Source organism: Bos indicus x Bos taurus, chromosome 6, assembly GCF_003369695.1.
Source record: "Bos indicus x Bos taurus breed Angus x Brahman F1 hybrid chromosome 6, Bos_hybrid_MaternalHap_v2.0, whole genome shotgun sequence".
NCBI lineage: Eukaryota > Metazoa > Chordata > Mammalia > Artiodactyla > Bovidae > Bos > Bos indicus x Bos taurus.
Window position 1 is genome coordinate 104,905,103 of NC_040081.1, and position 16,650 is coordinate 104,921,752.

The window sequence follows — 16,650 nt, forward strand, 5'->3', positions numbered from 1 at the left end:
AACACAGGTGTGTCCTATCTGGTCTCTAGGTATCTGCTCCTACCCTGCCCCACCTTCACCTCTGCTCTTCAGGCTGCAGCCTGTTTTAAAACTGAAAATGAAATCTGTTCCTTACTCTCAAACCTGTAGGTGCTCGATCTCAAAAGTTCAAGCTATAAGTCATAAAATGGCCTACTGAGCCCTATGCGCTAGGTCTCAGGTTTCCATGAGACTATCTTACTCTCCACTTTCAGCTCTGCTCCCTCTTGTTTGTTTTCTGCAGCACCTCAGCTTCCTGGGTATTCCACGAATGCCCCAGCCTTGCTCTTGCCTCCAGGGCTTCTGTAACCTCTGTTGGCTACCTGGAATTACTCAAAAGTACTTAAATGCATGTTCTTTATTCAGGGAAAACCCCCTACCCTGACCACCTGACTGAATCGAAACCTTCCATCCTCGACAAATACCTTCTTGATATCCCTGTTATCTGGAGTGTGTCCCTGGCACAGGGTACTCAAATGGCTGACCCCAGACCCCATGTGCAGTCCTCAATTGAGAAAGTATCTGTGAAGGTAGTCTTGTGAACTGAACCACCCTAGAGATGTTGCCAGAACAAAGGGAAAAGGAGTGGTCTACAGGTGAGGGCTGTAATCATCTGAGAATTGGGACTGGGATTAAGATCAGGTGTGCTAACTTTTCACCCCTCAGGCATCTGTGTAACGGAAGGACTGACTCTAAAACTAAAGCATTAACCTTAAGCCCTTTGAAAGCAGATAACCCTTATGCATGGGGGTAAAACCTTCTTAGACTCTGATAAATGAGACCATACAGCAAACTTAAAGCTAAGTTCCAACCCCTGCAGGAAGCTAGACTCTATAGCTTAGGAGGAAGTTAGGTTGGTATGGGGACTTGAGTTTGGCTGGGGGTTAGGGATGCTGGCCTTTGCTATAAAAATCAGGTCACAGAAAACATGACTTGTCAGGGAGTTTCAGGGGTTGGAAGGAAGAGGGACAAGGGGTGCTGTTTCCCTGGGGTGATCCTAGCTTGGTTTATCTCAGCTGTAAGGGATCAGCCATCCTTGAGTTGGTATCAGCTGTGACTAGCTGTTACTAACCCACCTTGGGCTCTCCCACTCCTCACCCACACCTTTAATACAAGTGTCAATGTACTCTTAGTCTCCGGTGGGGACCCTCAAACACAACTGTACCCCAGTCTGTGACTGCTGTGTCGCCCAGCCACTTCTGACCCCCTCATTTCTGAAACAGCCTCCCTGGCACCTCGGGAGTGTCCCAGAGACACCTACTAGGACTGGACCTAATGCCAGCTGAGACCAGGCAACCTCACCTTCTCCCATTGCACAAGACGGCTCCTCCGTGCTGTCCCTTCCTGCAGTGATCAGCGGCCCCATCTCTGGCTATACTGGCCAGAAAACTCATCTACCCACCCACAACCGCCACATTCTTCACCTAGACTCTTGGATGCCCGAATCTCTGGTTAATATTCTGTCGCCTCCCTGTCCAGTCTTTTTTCTCTCCGTAGAGAGCAACAACCTCTCCAGGCCCTAGGGTGCCCAGGCCCAGCCTGGCTCTCAAACTGCTCTCACCCCGGTTCTTCCAGCTCTGCCCGCTGGCTCAGAGCCTGCCTTGGGGTTTCTGCACCTGTTTCCAGGCCTTTCCTGATACCTCACAATTTTAAGGTGAAAGTTCATTCAACTAAATTTTTTTTACCACTTGGGAGCAAATCCCTGTGATATGGGAATAGTGGTTGGAAGTACTTTCTTAGGAACACCCATACCTCTGCCTGGGGAGACTTCCAACTGCAGATAATGGGAGAGACGACCCCTTTCTTAACAAGTGGCAGTCAGCTCCGAAGAGCCTTGCTCAGACTGGGTAACCCGCCAGACCACAGCCCCTCACTCTTGCCAGCCCAGCTCCTCTGTCCATGGGATTCTCCAGGCAAAGAGTACTAGAGTGGGTTGCTGTTTCCCCCTCCCGGGGATCTTCCTGACCCAGGGATCAAACCTCCGTCTCCTGCATCAGCAGGCTGACTCTTGACCACTGATCCATCTGGGAAGCCCAAACTGTACATAAACAGCATTTAACATACGATGCTGTGCCTGCTGGGTTAATCCAATTTGCCTGCCCTGCCAACAGTTTTTGCAATATTTAACAAAGGGCCCACCAGATAAGCTAAGGGAAGCTGCCGATCTGCCCTCTGGAGGTGAGTCACGAGAGCATCACCTGAATCCACATTGAATTCCAAAGTGTGTAAAACAGCATCTCTTAAAAACACACCCTTTGGGGCATACTCCTTCAAACTTTCTTCAGGAAAAACCCCTAGGCTGGCTTTGGGGGAAACTGGTTGCAATTACCTGAGTTGGGTAACTTGGAGAGAAACCGTTCATTTGGCTCCAGGTATGTGTATGAGGAGGCCCTCTCCCCTTCAGTTCTGCCAGCTGATTTGTAGTAAGAAAAAAAAAAAAGGCTTAACGTGTGGCCCTGTTGTGGAATCTAGAGTCGTGAAACACACTTCGGAGGACACTCAAGACATTGGAGTACAGTTCATGATGCCAGCAGGTCCAAGGGGAATCGGTTCCCAACAAGGACCCTGATGTTTGAGACTTTTATACCCCTTGCTATGTGACTGGTTACATGTTAGCAACCTCCTTTGTCTTATGACTTGAGTTTTACAACAAGCAGGTGCTAGGAGAACAAACAATTAAGGTTATGGGGGAATAATGATTATACATCATGGGGATGTCTCCATGGTTAAATCTCACAGGAGCAGCCTGACCTCAACTACAGTCTCCATTTGCCATCGATAGGGAGGGAAGTCTCCAGGAGACCTGGTTTTTGTTAGCATCGCTTTCCTCATTGTTGGGCAGAGTTCAGGCCCAGTTCACATCCTGTCCTTAAGAGAGATAAGCTTCAAGATGGGAGTCGCTCCTGCTTTCCTCATAGTGGCCCCAACAGCCCTACAAGGTTCCACTTCACCCTGGGCATGCTTGACCTCAGCCCTTGTTGCACACGAGCGTGCAAGTGGTAGTCAGGTCTAGAAGAGCCCTGATTTAAAAAAAGCAACCTGAAAGGCTGTGGCCACTTCCTCTCGCTAGCCCAACTCCACAGTGTCTGACTAAGGCAGAGATAGGGTAGCACACGCACTCAATTGAACTCTTAAATTCTATGTGCGTGTGTGCTGAGTTGTCAGTCTTTGTGACCCCATGGCCCCCCCAGGCCACTCTGTGAGGTTTCCCAGACAAGAATACTGGAGTGGGTTACCATTTCCTTTTCCAAGTGGTCTTCCCGACCCAGGGATCGAACCCACATCTCTTGCATTGGCAGGCAGATTCCTTACCACTGAGCCACCAGAGAAGGTGGCAGCCCTTGTCTCTTCCCTAAATTGGATCTGTACAGGAGGTAGCCTGTTTGCGGCTTTGGGGAGAGAGGAGCAATTGGACGGCTGTTCCGAACTCCTGCTTGCCCACTTTCAACCCTAGTGTTCTCATGTCCAGGCTCCCAAGGAAGGGATCTGCTTCCTGTTCTGCCCTGGGCCCCTGCAAGAGGGCTCTGTGCCAGGTGCAGGAATGAAGAACGGGGCAGGGGGTGCGGGGCAGGCACTTACCCCCTCCAGGAGCTCAGGGTTGGACTAGCCCACCTCTTGGAAGAAGCTGTAGGAATGTCGCATGCAGTAGAGTAACTGCCCCCTGCCCTCTAGGAGTCTTTCTTTCCTGGGTCCTTTGCAGCTTGTAAACAAGCTCATGTAAGCCACACTCAAGCAGCACCTGCCTCCTGCCTTAAGCCAGCTTTACTGCCATCACCTGTTAATCTGCTCCACAAGCAGGCCCTCGCTTCCAAATCGCCAGAAAATTGAGTTCAGGCTGGGTCAAGTCTGCCTCTGTTGTCCAGTGAGATGCTGAGCTTTGCAGAAGAGGCAAAGCTTATTCAGGAGGCCCCCAAGTGTGAGGGGTGAACAAACTTCAAATCTGGCTCCCTCCCCGAAGGTTGAGGGGCTTGGGATACTTGTGGGTGAAGAGCAGATGATGGTAGAAGGTTCAGGAGAAAGGTAATTGGAGGTAGAAAGGAAAATCTGTGAGTTGACATGGTTCATGGGACGCATGTTCAGAAAGTAGCAACATTCACGTGATCTGAGAGCGTTCTTGTGATGCCACAAGGTCACACACTCAGGTCCAGCTGAATAGTCAGTGGTCTCAAGTGATCTGGGCAAGTTCCTGAAAACAACTTGAGCAACTCTTCACTGACCCATGTCAGGTGTTGCCTATAAGGGGGATGGTCAAAGGAATCTTGTGATAAGTCTTAGGCTCCAGTGACCCCTGGAGGGGATTCAATTTGCAAGAACAGTTACAGGAAGCTTAATAAAGGCAAGTTACAACTTGGACAAGCAAGTTGGTATTTAATGGATCTTGTTCTCAGTTTCCCATCCATCTATAGCCCAATTACGTTGATGGGGGATTTTTGTAGAAACCAATGCCTGTGACCAACAATTCATGTCAGTGACTGTTGAAACACCAGTGTTTATGTAAATATCAGCAACTTGTTTTTGCCCTTTGTTTGAAACTTTGCACATCTTACTAAAACATTCTAATACTTCATTAGTGTGGTAGGCAGGATCACAGACACCTCTGTGCAGAGGAACAGACCATCCATTACAAATACACCATGGGGGTCACTGCTTTCCCTTGAAAGAGAAGACTTTCTGGCGGTATTTTTAGTCCTGTGGGTAATTTCCTCTACCTACGGGTTCTTTTTACTGGATTTCCCATGAGGTGTATTTTTTCGGGGATGGGGTTAACCCTACATTCACCAGGATGGTCAGTTACCCATTCTCTAGCTACTGATAACAGGAGTTGCTTGAAGTCATTATATTCTGTGCATTAAGGCTACAATAAATTTTAACTATGAATGGGAGGCGGGGATGGTAAAGTCCCATGAGGCAAACTTAGCTACAGGTTATCTCCTCCTGTCCTGGAAACCTGGGGCTGTACCCTTGGGCTGCCTTCCTAGCAGGGAGACCTGTTGAGGGCGGGGCCATCACAGCAAGATCTCTGCCTTTGTCTGCCAGGCCTTTGTCAAAGAGGCTTAATTCAAAACCCTAACCTACCTATATAAACCTTGTATGAATATTAATCTCTGGAATATAAGTTCTTCTAAGGCAAGAACAAGTGAGTCCTTAACCTCTGAGTGTGTGCTTGTTACTGGGTCCCTCCTCAAGCTGCGCAGATGAAAACAAATGTTTCACAGGCTGTGTCAGAGTGCTGGGCTTTGCAGCCAGGTGAATAACTTGAGTGCTGTGTGTGTGTGCTCAGTTGCTGTCAGTTGTTTCCAACTCTTTGCAACTGTATGGACTTGTAACCTGCCAGGCTCCTCTGTCCATGGAATTCTCCAGCGAAGAATACTGGACAGGGTTCCCATACACTCCTCCAGGGGATCTTCCCAACCCAGGGATTGAACCTCAAGTCTCCTGAAAAGTTTCCTGCATTACAGGCGGGTTCTTTACTGCTATGTCACCGGGGAAGCTCAACGAGTGCTGTAGGGGTTTGCTGCTGCTGCTAAGTCGCTTCAGTCGTGTCCGACTCTGTGCAACCCCATAGATGGCAGCCCACCAGGCTCCCCCATCCCTGGGATTCTCCAGGCAATAACACTGGAGTGGGTAGGGGTTTGCAGTTCCCTGAAAACTGTTGAACTTTGCATACAGAAGGCATAACCTTTGAGGTTATGCCCAATGGATGTACCTCTAAGAACTTGATCACTGCATAGGTTACTAGATCTAATAAACATAGCTCAGGGACGATATATCCTCTTCACTCGTTACTGACCTATCCTTGTATTTTTCTGTCATCACTTCATAGACAACAGCCTGCATTCTGATCCTTTTAAGGTCCAGGTGAGGAGCCGGCCTAATTTCAGAGACTTGGGCCTTGCAAGATGTCTCAAGATAAGTGGCTTAAACATTGTCCAGTTTTGAGGCTGGATGTCTGAGATCAGGGCATTGACAGGGTTGGTTCCTCCTGAAGGGCATGAGGAAGAATCTTGTGTGCCTGTCTCCCTTCTGGGGCCTGCTGGCAATTAATTGCTGCCTTGTGGAAGCATTGCCCAATCTCTGTCTTTATGTTCACATGGCAATATCCCTGAGTGTCCGTACCTTCTTCACCCTCAGGATACTAGAGTCACTAGATCAAGGCCCACCCAATTCCAGATGAAGTTGTCTTGACCCCTGCAATGGTGCTATTTTCAAATAAGGTCTTATCCTGAGGTACTAGGACCTGGATGTATGGGGCATGAGGAACACAATTCAACCCTGCATCATACAGAAGACTGGACCTGCCCATCTCACCTGTCATCAGCATCCTTTCCCAAGCCCAGAGTCCCAACCCCTAGCCTCTGAGCCCCTTGGAGGGGAAGGTGGCAAGATGTTTGACACTCACTGACAATAGCATTTACACCATAATGTTTACCACCTGTTCTGAAATACTTGACTTTGGGGGAAACCCCCAACCAGGCAGGTGTCCTACAAAAGTATCAATGATCATAAATGTTGCTCTCCAGCCCATCCCCAAGTCTGACTCCCATTTGAAAATGCTCAACTGTAGCTTAAAATGGCAGCTCTTAAAATAGCCACCAGGACATTTGTCATATTGGGGGCTACTCAGCGTCCTGTGCTCCCCAGAGATTTGTGGCTCAATTCCTCAGCCTGGCTGTTGTGGTCATATGAAGTACTTCAGTGTCCAAGGGCAGATGGAGAGTGGTAGTGGCCTGTCAGGGGACGTTCAACTTTAAGGGATCCAATATGTCCTCTTTGTGCCGTTTCTCAAGGACACACTCTTCCTTATCAGTTCCTGGAAAACAGCGAGCAGAGCTGCACGCGGTTCACAGGACTGAGATCACGTGAAAGGGCATCTCCTTGGATTCCTTTCAGTGACCTTTATACTTAAAGGTAGTCTACTCAGTTATGCCCCTCTTACTCAGGACATAGAATGCTTTCTGGCCCTTTAAGGATTGTTATTTGCTTGGCTTTGTTTTTGCTCAATTTTTTAACTGCCTGAAGCTGCCTGTATAAAAATATAAAACCTGACGTTTCGCAGCCATTCTGACTGGCGTGAAATGGTACCTCATTGTGGTTTTGATTTTTGACAAATAAAACACCCTTGTTCACTTGAGACTTGGGTCCCCTGAGTCCCTCTTCTCGTTGACTCCAGTCCCCAGGTTCTGGTCTACAAAGACCATGACAGTGGCCGCACGTGGCTCTCTTGATGCCCCTGGCTTGACTGTGGACCTGGAGGAGCCCCAGGCTCCTTGCTCCTGGTCAGGTGAGCTCCAGTCCCTTAAAGATGGCTTTGGGACTGGATAATAAGTACGCAGACAACATGAACCCTGCAGAGTTTAAGTCAATAGATCCAAAGGGAGATTGCAGAGCGTAAGGCTGGTGTTCAGAGTCTGAGCTTCTCTCTCTCCAGAGTTAATGGCTTCAGGCAGCACCAGTAACATACATCTGGGAGGTGTTGGCAACTAGATATAACTTCAAACAAGGCTTTCAGTCTCTTCTGTGCATGTCCATCCCACTGAAGCCCTGTGTATCTTTAGGCGGAAGTTTCTCAGGAGGTTGGTGCATCTGTGTGTCTCTGAGATTCCCAAGACTGGGGGATGCTGTGTTGGCCACAGTGGAGACTATGACATGCAGGGGAGAGAATGTGGGCCTTTGAGAGACTTTCTCCTGTAGGATGGAGACCATGTAGGTCAGGCAGCATGATTTCTGCATGTTGACCACTCACCTGGTGTCTGCCTGGCATGATGTGGGTGTTTGAAGTGATCCTCAGTTACAGAACCACTAGAAACCAGTGGGAAGAGGTCACTTAATTCTAAGAGTGCTAGGATTGAGAGAAATGTTTAAAGTGGTGCCCTTGGGAATGTCTAGAACTTGGAATTTAAGTGCTTACTCCCAGGCAGAGTGCGTGTGGAGTCAGCCATTGGATGGGTGTCAGTTTGTGTCACAGTAGTTTAGGACTGGTTCACAAAACTTATTTCCCCTCCCTCGGGTTGCCCACCCCCGACCATTCCACTATCCAGTGCCAAAATACTGATACTTGAGTTATAACCCTTGACTGGGGGGAGAGGGAGTGGAATCAAGCAAACCTATCTGAATATTTCAAAACAAAATCTTGGCCTATGGCAACTCATGGGCTCATGCTTGTTGAAAGATCCATTGCGTTAATGATGGGCTCTGAAAAGTTAGACACAAATGGGAAAGTATTCCGGGGGCTGGTGCACCCCAGGTTTTCTATCCCTTTGTAAAACCTTGAGTTCATCATGGGAAAGCAGCATAGTCTTGCTCACATAGTTATTAGAAGTGCATAACTTGGAGGAAAGGCATGTTGGGTGCCAGGGAGCTGGAGGTGCTACAGAGACATGGGGCATATGAGGTTCCTTATTTTCCTAAGGCATGAGAATGTCTTCTGGGAGAAAAGACCTTAACACATGATTGACCAGGGAAGTTTTGTAGAAACTGATGCCTGTGGTGGCCAATTTGTTACATAAGTGAATGTTGAAACACCTATGTTTTTGGGTTAATATCAACGACTACTTTTGCACTTCACTTGAAATTCTTGTACGTGTCTTACTAAGGCTTTTAAAACTTGCAGGTCAATGTAACATCTATTACAAATACACCGTGTTTCACTTTCCCCTGGAGGAGCAGACTCTACACGTTCTGGTGGCATTTTTGAGTTCTCTAGATATTTCCTCTATAATACATTTTTTATTTTACCTGGGAGTTGACCGGGTGAGTCTTCGGGAAGGGCTGTTTCAGAAATGCCAAAAAAGTCCACCGGATGGGGGACTATCACTACATTCACCAGGTTGGTCCATTGTCCACTCTGTGGCTACTGCTAACAAATTGCTAACTCATTGTCCTCTGCCTTAAGGCTACAGTAAATTTTGAATTTAGCTTACAGTGTGTGGGAACAGGGAGTAGATAAACTTGAGCTGTGCAGGCAGTGGGAGTTAAGGGTGAAGGAAGGAGCCCAGTGACGCTTGGTTTTTAGCTTGGACAACTGGGGTGTGGTGGGTGATCTGGTCACTTAAGCTAGGCCATCAAATGGATGATCTGACTGCACGCTTTGCAGTGGTAAGCTTGTGCTGCTGGGGAGGAGTAGATAGAACAGCTTGGGGGTGGTTTTCCAGTCGTGTCTGACACTTTGTGACCCCATGGACTGTAGTATGTTGTCCCCTTCTCCTCCTGCCCTCTATCTTTTCCAGTATCAGGGTCTTTTCCAGTGAGTTGGCTCTTCACATCAGGTGGCCAAAGTATTGGAGTTTCAGCTTCAGCATCAGCCCTTCCGATGAATATTCAGGACTGATTTCCTTTAGGACTGACAGGTGTGATCTTGCAGTCCAAGGGACTCGCAAGTGTCTTCAGCACCACGATGTGGAAGCATCAGTTTTTCGGCACTCATCGGCCTTTTTGGTCCAGCTCTCACATCCATACATGACGGCTGGAGAAACTCCAGCTTTCATAGCTGGACCTTTGTCAGCAGAGCGTCTTTGCTTAATACTCTGCTCTAGGTTTGTTATAGCTTTCCTTCCAAGGAGCAAGCGTCTCTTAATGTCATAGCTGCATTTGGAGCCCAAGAAAATAAAATCTGTCACCATTTTCACTTCTTCCCCTATTTGCATGAAGCGATGAGACGGGATACCATCATCTTAGTTTTTTGAGTGTTGAGCCAGCTTTTCTCAGCTAAAACGGCAATTCTCCTAGGCTCTGTAGGACTGCTAGGGCCTGGTGTTGGAGATGGACTCTGCCCTGGCAAGGGTTTTTAATCAAACTGCAAATAAGTGGATTACCGGTGGAGGAACTGAGGGGAAGTCTAACCACTGGAAGAGTCTGAATTCTACCTCTTACATCTGTAAAGACTTGGAAGCGGCTTGGGAGTGTCACTTTAGGGATTACGGAATGCAAATTGAGGCCAGCTTTAGGAGTTTTTTTTTGCCTGGAAATCCTCAGACTCCTGCTTGAGGACCTGGCTGCTGGCTCCAGCTCTTGTGTTGGATCCATGACTACAAAGTCCCTGCAGTACACTTCTCCTGTAAGCTCGCCCAATCCGGGATTCTCCTACATGCCACAACCCGACGTTTCTCTTGAGGTTTCTAGAAGGCAGTGCTCTGAAGGAACTAATAGCATATAGATGAGCCCCTTTTGCAGTGGTTAGAGCTTGGTGGGGAGAATTTGGCTCAGACTCTGCACTGGTACGCAGTTAACTTCCCGCCAAGTGCATCATTTTAGTTAATCTCACCTGGAAAAGAGGGTTTCCTGGTGTCTGGAGAAAGGCACACTCGCTGCTCTGTATGCTCCTGGGTGTAGACACAGGCTGTGTGTGTAGAAGGGATGGCTCTGTGCCGGTGTTGGCCGAAGTTTAGTCTCTTAATGGTGAGACTAAATCTGTATGGCCGTGTGGACTTGGAACAGCTGGAGTATCAAACGTGGCCTTGATTGCAGTCCTGAGGTGTTGGGAGGCTTTAGCTGGGTTTAAAACAAGGGGTTTATCTGACTCACTTGAGGCATATGTTTGCAACCTCAGTCTAAGTAGAGGTCAGGACTTGAGCAGACTTTTTCAAGGAAAAAGAGGGGTCTAAAGAGGCTTGAAAGCAGGCAGTGGCAGAAGAACAAGGTATCAGAGCTTGTGGCCCAGGAGGAGCCGAGCTAGCTGCTGTGTACTGGATGGGTTTCCCTGATGCCTTGGGCCCCTCTTGCTGGGGCCATGCTCAGTGGGAAAACTTGGACTTAGTGTGGGATGGAAGGAGTGTGGCATAGTGGGCTCTGACAGAGCCCTCCAGGGGTTGAGCTACCATTCATCCAGAGGAAACTGCGTGGGGATGTGTTGCAGACTTTCACAGACTGCTCTCTGCTAGAGCAGGTGAGCAGATCTAGCAGCTTCAAGGCCCCACCCTTAAATCTTGGCCTCCCTGGCCCAGGACTTGACTCTTGTCCCCTGAGTACCTGGGGAGCTGACTCGGGTGTGTCAGAGTAGCAGCTGTTTGTCCCTTACAGGTTCCAAGCCTCTTCCAGAACCCTGTGTCACGCAGGGTCTTCTAGGCTAGTGATAAGAACCAATAGGCTAATGGTGGGGCCTGGCTGTGGAATTCAAAGACAAGAGCCTTGCTGGATCTTTGAGCATGACCTTACTAGTGTGGGAGATGAGTGCAACTGTCCTGTAGTTTGAACATTCTTTAGTACTGCCCTTCTTGGGATGAAGATTGACCTTTTTCCCGTCTTATGGCCACAAGAGCTCTGTTGTGAGGGTCAAACTGCAGAGATGGCTTTAGCTCTTGTCGTCCAGCCTCATGAGACCTCCCCAAAATGAGGTGGGCTCCCCAGCCCCTCCCCCTGGCAGCACCTAAATCTGGACAATGGAGGGATGGATAGGGAGGATCAGACTGAATCCTGGGAGAGGAGGGTCAACTGGCTAGGACCAGGGAGAAGGGCACCGGCTGCTTCTCCCAGCAAGGCCTTTGCAAGTGGCTCCCTCCCGCCACACCCATCCAATCCTGACTGCCTGGAATCCAAAGGTGTCAAGGCAGATCCTGTACCAAGTCCCCCCTCCCCCGGGAATGACGAATCTCTGAACTTGAACTCAAATCAAGTTGTTCTCTCACAGGCCTCACCCAGAAAACACGTCTGGAACTGCCAGGGAACATAATCTAATTTTAAAAACTTTAATCCTCCTGTGAAACTGGATGACAGTGTTCTGACTTGAGGCAGGTGGGTCCAGGGGCCCTGGCGGGTGGTGCTGAGGGCTAGGAAAGGCCACCCACAGGGGATGAGGTGCAGGGGCTGGGGTTTGTGTGGTGGGTGGGCGAGACTCAACAAATCGGTACTGAGTTTGCTTCGTTGAGACTTGGCGTTGTTGTGTTTCCCCTAAAACAGTGAAGGGGATGTCATCAGTGAGTGTGGTAGGACCCCGCTGACTTCAAAAGTAACTAGCTGAAAATGGGGGAGAAGACTTGGGAATGACCTCTCCCATCCTTGATTTTCTCACGTGCATATATTTGGGAACCTTATCCCAGGACAACATCCACAGTTCACACACTGGGATAGAGGATAAGCAGTGTCCTCTGCTGGGTGCTCAGCTCCCCAAGGACATACAGCTCAGCCTCTAAACACACAAAAGGAGGGCATCCTAACCCGCTGCCCGCTGAGTTCTGATGGCTGCACTCTGGGGCCTAGAACAGGCTACAGTCCGATGGGCTTCCTGGGTCGCTGAGAAAAAATATCGGGGATGAGAAAGTTGAGTTTTGGGTAATGCCTGATGTGCCCTGGTGTGTGGCAGGCCCGACTTAGGGGCGGGGGTGCTGGGTGACTGGGAGGTGGTTTTGGGGGAGGCTGTCACTCAAGTGGATGTGGAATTCTTCCCACATGTCTTCACAAGTGCGAGGCACCTTGGAGCTTGCAGTCAGAGCAGGACAAAGAACCTTCCTGATTCGGAGGATTTTTTAAACCCAGGAAGTTGGCCCTGCATGTGCAGATGTCAGGGGCCTCACAAGGGACATTCCTCCTCGTGGTCCAGGCTGGGTCAGCCTCTTTCCTGAGAGGCGTGGAAAGCAGCTTGCTGTGCTTGGAGACCATCTCGGGCAGTTCCAAGTGGGTCTGTCATTTCCTACCGTCCACAAAAGACCACACACCAGGAGGCCGAGGGATGCCTGCCTTGGGAGATGAGCCTGGTAACAGGATGCAAGGCCATAACCTGGGAGCCTGGATCATGTCCTTCTCAATGCCCCTGCCTCCTAGTTGCCATTTGCATGGTACCAAATGACCTTAGTTTTAGCTATTCTGAATTGTATGTATATATAACTTTGCCAGACTTGTATACTAAGCAAACCTGGGGGAGAGGCTGGCAGTGTGAACTGCAGCCAGGATCCAGAGGGGTACTTCTGGGGGGCTGCCCTGTGGATGTTGGGGCCTTCCTCGGAGCCGGTGCTCCACTGTGCTTTTGAATATTGTGATGGTGAAACTTAAGGGCTTGCTGGTGCCTGTCAACTGATGTCAAAGCCGAACCATCTCAGTTATTGTCTCTGTCAGATGGGAAACTCCGAGGGCAGGGAAGGTGTTTGACTATAGGGGTGTTTCTGGGGCTCAAGCGTGCAGTTTCCTTGGAGCTTCACGTATACGAATGTCCAGCTCCAGGGTGTTGAGTGCTTGGGTGTGGCCTCTGATGTGATCCAGCTTGGGGGATCTGTAGGTCCTATTGCTTCAGGATCACAGTCCTCTCTGCTGTCTCGTTTGAGCTCACCAAGAACTGGCAAGCAAGCTTTCTTTGGCTCCTTTAACTCCTTTAGTTCCTAGCAGGTATTGGTGCCACCAAACCTGAGCTGCTCAGGCAGGACAGCCTGCACTACTGCATGAGGAGGTGAAAGATGTGCCGGGCAGGGCAGGACCTGCCTGCTGGACCCCAGGGGCTGTCCTGTGTGCCGGAAATGCTTGCTTACTGTCTGCAAGAGCTGCGTTTCTTTAGGGTTCCGTTTCTTCAGCTTTCCCGTGTCCAGGTACTTCTTGTAGGGAGTGTTGCCCCTTTAAGTGGAGGTGAAGGATGTCCAAGTTACTGAGAATAAGGGAGAGCGTCTGTCAAATGTGGATGCTGCCCTGATGCCTGAGGGTCACCAAACTGGGATCCTTAGCCTGATGCCCCGCAAGCCAAATGCTGAGAGATTTACAGTCAGTCAACGAAGGGGATTTACACACAGTCAATGAAGGGGAAGTAGATGTTTTTCTGGAATTCCCTTGCTTTCTCCACGATCCAATGAATGTTGGCAATTTGACTTTTGGTTCCTCTGCCTCTTTGAAACCCAACTTTTGTACATATGGAAGTTCTTGGTTCATGTACTACTGATACCTAGCTTGAAGGATTTTGTGCATAGCCTTGCTTGCATGTGAAATGAGTGTACGGTAGTTTGAACGTCCAAAGGGGCATCACCAAATGCTAATTCTATAGTGTTTCGAGGAACTGCTAAACTGTCAACTATTTTTGTAGGTGGGTCGATGGAAAACCTTTCTGTGATCCTCTTGGACTAAAATTCCTGAATAGATGAGAGAATCCACTGCTTTTGGTTTCATGCTTGAAATTCAATGCTGGGTGGTAAGGTCATTTCAGCTTCAACATCCAGATCAAGAAGACCCCCTCCACCTAGACTGTCAAGCCCCTTTCTTACCTCAAACACTTCAGGGTCTCTGCTCTTAAGATTTAAGACACTTCAGAGATAAGTACTTCTGCAAGTTATGTATGAATTCTCAAAAAATTTGGCCTATCAAACCTTGATCTCAGATTTGGTGCTGATGAATCTTCACCCACTGGCCATCTGAATGGTTGACCTTTTTATTTTTCTAATAAGGTAAATTAAGACTGCTACTATATAGGCAAGATCTTCATTTGGGATTGAAGTTTAGTTCACTCAATTGTGGCTTTTGTATTCATCTCAATTCTTTGCTACATCCTCAGGCTCTTTCAGTACGTGTTCACAACACCCAGCACGTGGTCCAGGACTGCTGGAGGGATCTCACAATGGATTCTGCAAGGAGCGCTTCAGGCTTTAAGTAAAAGCTGTAAAGGACTGTCCTCCCAGGAAGTGGCATCTCCCATTGCTATCTCTTGGTTTCTACTGTCTCTGAATCTGGTAGCTTCTAGATTGCAGAGCAGGATGCTTTTTGCAGCTCATTGGCTGCCTTCAGCAAGAGTGAGAAAGATCTGTTTTCCTGGATCAGCCTTCTCACTCCTCTATAACAGCGTTGTCTCTGGACAGGAGTGAAAGGGACTGAACGCACAGGGAAGGGAGGAGCTGGGCAGGACTGAACTGGGTATTTGATCTCTATAAACTCATGCATGCTGACTCTGGGAGGATGAAGTGTTCCTCAGCCCCCTTTCTCAACCTACCAAACAGTGGAGCTGCCTCTGAGCTCTGGGGCAAGAGGAGGGCTGGAGTGCCTGCTTTCATGCCCTTCTTTATGTTCTAACAAAACAGACCAGATGGCTAGAAGACCTCTGTTTCTTTGTTCTGGAGGCTGGGAAGTCCAGGATCTTAGGTGTTAGCAGACTGGGTGTTTGAGAGCCCTTTCTCTCACTTGTACACAGCAGCCTGCAAGCACTCCAGTCTCTTCCTCTCCTTGAAAGGATACTGGCTTCATGATGGGACTCTACCTTCATGATCTCATCAAAGCCGAACACCTCTCCTGGCCCCCACCTCCAGATACTATCACACTGAGGGTTATGGCTTGAATGTATGAAGTTTAAGGAGGATAGAAACATTGTCTATAAAAGCTGAGCTCTTAGCTGTTTCATCTCATCCCCTAAAGCAAATGAGCTGTTTTTTTTCCTGAAGACATCTTTTGTGTTAAAATGCACACAGCATAAAATTTGCCTTTTGAAACATCCTAAGTGTACAATTGGCAATCACTAGTGATGGTCATACAATATTGTTAGTGTAACCTGTCAATCGCCCCACAAAAACTCTGCAACAACTAAGCAAGGGCTCTCACCCCCGACCCTTCCCTAGCCCTTGTGTGGCTTGCATGTATGCTAAGTTGCTTCAGTCGTGGCCAACTCGGTGTGACCCCATAGCCCACCAGGCTCCTCTGTCTGTGGGATTTTCCAGGCAAGAATACTACAGTGGGTTGCCATTTCCTTTTCCGGGGGATCTTCCTGACCCAGAGATTAAACCCACGTCTCTTACGTTTCCTGCATTGGCAGGTGGGTTCTTTATCACCAGCGCCACCTAGGAAGCCCTTGACAACCTCTAGTCTACTTTCTTGAGTGTAACTTGCTTATTCTGTTTTTGCCCTTTGATCATAGAGCATTTGTCCTTCTATATGGCTTATTTCATTTAGAAGAACTTCAAATTCTGTCCATGTTGTAACAATGTGTCAGAAATTCAATTCTTGGGTCTGAATAAGGATCCATTTCCTGGATATACCGCAATTTACTTCTCTTCACCTGTTGATGGATAACAGAGCTGTTTCCACATCTTGGCTCTTGTGAATGTTGCAGTGAACATCAGGGTACAGATAAAACTGCTTAAATCTATGTTTTCAATTCTATTTAACAAGAATGACTGGGTCAAATGGTGACCCTGTGTTTAGAACTTTGAAGAACTGTCAAAACAATGAATTGGTTCTGGAGGTGGTTCTAGGTGGAAGACCTGAAGTCCTAAGTTCCTTTTGGAATAAGACCCCCTGCTAGATGACATCACCAGCTCAATGGACATGAGTTTGCGTAAACTCTGGGAGTTGGTAATGGACAGGGAGGCCTGGTGTGCTGTGGTTCATGGGGTGGCAGAGAGTCGGACGTGACTGAACTGAACATCCTTACCAGATGGCAGAACAGAAACCGTGTTGCATCTCAGTAGCCTCTTGTTTCTGTCTCAATTTCCTGCTGTGCCCTATGACACTTAGGAATGTGCCCAACTTCCCTTGGGCAGCAGGCTTTGAGCCTTGAGTGGTTCACCATAATGTTTACCCTTTGATTTGTGGAGATCTTGCGAGGTCTTGTCCTCAATACTTGGAGGCAGAGGTCTGTTTAGTGATCTAAGAATAAGAATAGAGATATTAAAGGCTTAATCTTTCAGAATCAAGAATGAATTCTTGATTCTTGAATCAAGATAGAAGAGAGCTTCTATCACT